Source organism: Lucilia cuprina, chromosome 2 (genome assembly GCF_022045245.1).
Source record: "Lucilia cuprina isolate Lc7/37 chromosome 2, ASM2204524v1, whole genome shotgun sequence".
Taxonomy (NCBI): Eukaryota; Metazoa; Arthropoda; class Insecta; order Diptera; family Calliphoridae; genus Lucilia; species Lucilia cuprina.
The window spans coordinates 43,583,191-43,589,176 of NC_060950.1; positions in this window are offsets into that span (position 1 = coordinate 43,583,191).

Sequence of the window (5,986 nt, forward strand, 5' to 3'; positions counted from 1 at the left end):
ACATAAATGATGTTTATGTAACTTAAAAAATATTTGTGCCTTTCATCGGAAATTATGTTTTTGATTTTATTTTTGCACCGTTTTTAATGTTTTCTTCTTTCATGTAGTAAATAACTACTGTGAATATAGTTGCCTTCTCGTATTCAGATTGAAATGTTGCGAATAATTCATTCAGGTTACAGAGAACCATTCTCTTCTGCATTTGAACTTTCTTGCCATCGATTCGTACAGACATCCAGTCTTTCATTCCTGGCATCAGGCGACTCATATCATCTCGCTGATAAAACTGAGTTATTAGAGATTTAGTATCGCACTCCAAAGTTTTTCCCTTCTTTTTGTTTGGGAGTGTGAGAATCCCATGCTCAGCAATTCTTGCTTTTCGACAACATAGATCTAAAACGTTGGCCACAAAATATACACAGCTGGAGTTTGTTTTTTAACGTAATAACAATAACCATAAAATTTTTAAATTAATGTATTATTAAGACTTATGAAGTCATTGTTTTTGCAGAACTCCGTGATCTTGGAGCAGCGTGAGAAGTTGAATTCTCTCAGCTTCACTCTGTGACGTTTTGTATTTCTCATTTATTTGTTCAAGAACTTCTACTGCATCCTTATGGTATTGGTTTCGACACTCATTCGTTGAATTTTTAAAGTTAGAAAACCATCATCATCAACAGTTGTGTCTTCATTCTCGGAATTACCTTTGTCTTCATCTGGAATAACTTCAACGCAAGGCTCATTACTATTCAAATTCGGTAATTAGTTGAACTTTCCGAGCTCTTTCCTGCATGATCCACAAATTTTCAATCGTTTTGACAGCGTAGGGAATTCTTTTAATAAGCCGTCGGAATTATTTCGCATATCTGATGATCTGTACTTCATTTTGTTAAAGGGATTAAAGCAAAAAGACGAATAAATTTCATTTTCAACCTTAGCCTTTTTAGAAGTCGTAGCCATTTTGAATTTTGTAAGAATTTATGTAAATAACACACGTCTTAACTTTAACGCTGTTTCTAAAAAACTGATTTCCGTATGTCTTCAAAATGACAATAAATAGTTATTTAAGATCATATAGGTAGGTAGTACGTTTTAATGAATGAGTCTAAAATCTTTTATTAGGGTCAAGAAGGGCTTACATACTAAAGTACCTAGTTTAACCTAATGTTACAAATAATAATAAAATAAACCACCATATAAATAACCTACCTGTCATCTTCTACCTCTCCACCCACTTCTTAAAGTCAAATGTCATAAAATAATAAATAAACTGGTACTTCGGAGAAGGACCATAAAATATTTCCACTAGATTCCAAAAATTTGTTTCTGGGGCACCTTATATTTTAAAAATGAAAATCACGTTCGCTGAAAACTACTAGGATTGACTAAAAAGCCGCAAGATACAAAACTCAGACAAATTTGGGGGTGGAAAATTAATAGCGGTCGGCCTCATATTGCACCCCTCCAGTGGCTATTATCGGTCAGTTGTTGTTTTTAAGGTTTTAGAAACACTTACACACAAATATGAAAAAAATCAATTAAAAAACATTTGTCTTGAGTTACAAAACATTTATTTTGATAGATATCCCACTCGCATCCTACTAAGCGACCAAAAATATTTTAAAGGAAAAGACCTAAGCTTGAGAAAAAAAAATAAATAAAAAAAGAGTCCTTTTTGGAAAAAAAGTCAAAAAAGTTTTTGATTTTTCAAAAAAGTAAAAAAGTGTATGTCTTGAGTTACAAAACATTTTTTTATAGATATCCCACTCGCATCCCACTAAGCGACAAAAAAGGGTGTTAAAGGAAAACACATAAGCTTTCTTCTGAGCAAAAAAAAAAAATAATAATAATAATAAAAAATGGGTCCATTTTTTAAAAAAAGTCAACAAAGTTTTTGATTTTGCAAAAAAATTCAAAAATTTTAAATCTTAAATATTCCCATTTTGTATTTTTTTGTATGTTTGGAATGCAAACATACAAAAAATACACAGCAAAAAAATATGATTTGCATTTTTTGTTAAAATAAAATAATTTTCCCTTTTGTTTTGCAAATATATTTTTTAATGAATAGAAAAAATTATTTAAAACGTTTTCAATTATATGAGAGTAGATTGTGAGTTATTGTACAATAATTTTTATGCGAATAATGTAAGTTTGAAATTTAAAACTAACACAATTTTTTTCCAAGTGCTTTTTAAAACAGTTTTTTTTACGATAAACAAAAACAAAATCTACGTCTCGTCAATGTTTACCAGCAATGAATCAGAGGTCGAAGTCGACCGGCTTCGAGTCGGAGCTTAGCTTAGCCGCCGCCGAACTATATATAGTTGCCGCCGCCGAAACATTCGGCTTAAATCGACTCAAATTTTTTTAATGTTATTAACTACACTGTAAGATCAATTATGTTTGAAATACACTATGGTGAAGGGTATATAAGATTCGGCACAGCCGAATATAGCACTCTTACTCTTGTTTTTCATGCTACGGTTTTTAAAAAGTTTTGTTGTAATAATGAAAATATTTAAAGTTACTTTATTCCTCACTTTAAATAATGTTACCTTTTTTTTTATTATTATTTTTATTTATTATTACACGTAGACAAACAACATAGTTGTGGTAAGAGCAACATAAAATTATGATTGCAGTCTAAATATATTATGGTTATTGTAATAATTTTAAAATATCATGTTATGATTAAATACAATTGAATATTTTATCAAAATATTTTTTTATTTACCATAATATTGTTTATTTTACATGACTATGTTATGATAAAATGTGATCAAAATGTCGTCAAAAATATTTATCGAAATCAAACTTATTTTGATTACTGAATCAGTAAAATTACAGTTTCTATAAAAGTAAGAACATGACACGAATTCCAAATTTCAATTTGATTCACAAAAACATAACTACAGTATTATACAAAGTTAAATACTTATACATATAATGTTATAAACCATATGAGAATTATTTCAATCATTTTATTGTCGCGTAGAACAACACACATACAAAAACTAATATGTGTGAGCATAGCTGCCAAATTTGACGAATTATCATCATTTTGACAATTTTTTGTTTGAAAAATAGCAAATTGACGATATGACGATTTTTACCTTTAAATTGATTTTCTGTATTCTAAAAATATGTCACCTTGCTTTTTTTGTTTTAGTTATTGAATTATGAGACAAAATTTTAAAAAGGTTCGACTTTGAAAATAATAAGACAGGAATGAAAAGAGAGTAGTGATTCATTATATGAAATACTTAAAGAATATCATCATTTTATTAAAGAAAACGATAAGCAAACTTTAGATTCCGAATTCCGAGAATTAAATTTTTTGGATTTTAAAACGTTGTTTGCTCATACTGAAATTAATTTATGTATTTTTGGAAAAAAATCTGAAATAAAAAGAGAAAATTCTTTAACGTCTTTTCCTATTGTGACAAAATTCATTTAAAATATAATGACTTTGCCCCATTTATCAAACGTTGAAAGAATTTTAAGTCAATTTAAATAAATCAAAAATATCTCTTATTTACTTTCAACATTTATGTACATATGTAATAAATACATAAATAAATATATACCTAAATACTATTTATTTGAATTGTTATGTTTTCTTTAAGAGTTTGAAATAATTATATTATTTTTCAGTGAATCATACTTAAATTTATAATTGCCATGAACATGAATAAAATTACACTAACAACAATATTGTTTAAATAGAATTAAAATAACAATTATATGTTTTTGATAACAATACATTGTTACAGTGAACATAGTTTAGTTATAGTAACCATGTCGAACCATGTTTTTTTCTCCGTGTGTATAGGTGTATGAAGCGGTTGTCAAACAAAAAATTTTGTTCTCTTTATACAGACGAGCTCTCAGAGAATAAAACACACTTGTAAGAACTAAACTCAATCACAAAACTTTAATCATAATAAACACGTTCACGATGTAACGGAGCAATAGAATGAAACGTAACGTCGATATCTTCACAAAATTTTAGAAGTTAAAATCTTATTTCAATATAATTTATTCAGAGGAAAAATTTTTTGGATGGGTCATAGCTCCCATACAAGGTCCCCCTCGAAAATAACTTAAACGCACATAACTCATTACTAAATTAAGATATCCATATAAAGTTTGAATATTGATATCCATACATTTAGCAAAAATATTGCTCTTATATACATAAATTCACTATAAAATTGTTTTACGATCGGTCCATATTTGGTCATAGCTCTCATACTAGGTGCAGAAAATCACTTAGATTCACAATATTTATTACCAAGTAATTATATAGACACAAAATTCTGAAATTTTGTCTTTATATACATTTCTATTTCTCCTATATTAGGCCCAGCCCCTAAAAGCACTTTAACCGTATTTAAAGAGCATTATCAATTTGTGTTGAACAAAATTTTGTGTATAACAAAATTATATATGTATTTGTATTTTGAAAATCTCTTAATTTTTCACACACATACATACATGCAAATTACTAAATTTATAATGTTCAATAATTCTTGGAATTGTAATAGATTAACTTTAGGTATTTTTTTCTATAAAAGACATGAGAAAACTTATTTCTACAAATATTTGATCAATTAGAAAAGAAATAACATAAAAGTAGCTGGTGGAGGGTATTTAAGATTCGGCACAGCCGAATATAGCATGAGTTATGTGTGTTTTTTCTGATTTTCGAAAGGGAACCTTGCATGTGTGTTTTTCCAAGAGGGACTTTATGTAGGAGCTATGATTAATTATGGACCGATCGGAAAAACATTTCACAATATTATTTCTCTGTATATGAGCAATACTTGTACCAAATTTTATATGGATATCTTAATTAAGTAATGAGTTATATGCGTTTAAGTGATTTTCTGGAGGGGACCTTGTATGGGAGCTATGGCCAAATATGGACCGATCCAAAGAAACTTTTATGGTTATATTTCAGTATATAAAAGCAAGCTTGTACCAAATTTTATATCGATATCTTGATTTAGTAATCAGTGATTTCGGGAGGGGACCATGTATGGGAGCTATGAACAATTATGAACCGATCCAAAAAACTTTCATTGTAATATTTCTTTATATAAGAGCAATACTTGTACTTTTATATCGATATCTTATTAAGTAATGAGTTATGCGCGTTTAAGTGATTTTCGGGAGGGGACCTTGTATGGGAGCTATGACCAATTATGGACCGATCCAAAAAAGCTTTCATTGTAATATTTCTGTATCTAAAAGCAATACTTGTACCAATTTTCATATCGATATCTTAATTTTTCCTCTGAATAAATTCTATTGTCATAAAATTTTAATTTCTAAAATTTTGTGAAGATATCGGCATTACGACGGGTTATGCGCGTTTAAGTGATTTTCGGGAGGGGACCTTGTATGGGAGCTATGACCAATTATGGACCGATCCAAAAAAGCTTTCATTGTAATTTTTCTGTATATAAAAGCAATACTTGTACCAAATTTTATACCGATATCTTAATTTTTCCTTTGAATAAATTCTATTGTCATAAAATTTTAATTTCTAAAATTTTGTGAAGATATCGGCATTACGACGGAAGTTATTAACAAAAAACCAAATTTCCGGGAATATGTACTTTTGTATGGGAGGTATATGAAATTTTGGACCGATCATGGCGATATTACGCAGAGATTAAGCTCTTGTATGGAAACGAATGTATGCCGATTTCTATGGAATTATCTTGTATAGCTTTCGAGAAAATTACATCAGAATGTGTAAAAAATGCTTATTTTTTCGAGGTTGTTTCAAATTTTGATTCATAACTTTTTCCGATGTTAACCGATTTTGCCCATTTTCAATACCAAATAACTTAGGAAAACTAAGAAGATTTTGGGTGAATTTGGTTAAATTCTATTGCTTCGTTTTAACGTGAGCGTGTTTTACACAGACAGACGGACGGACATAGCTAGATCGACTCAGAATTTGATAAGGACC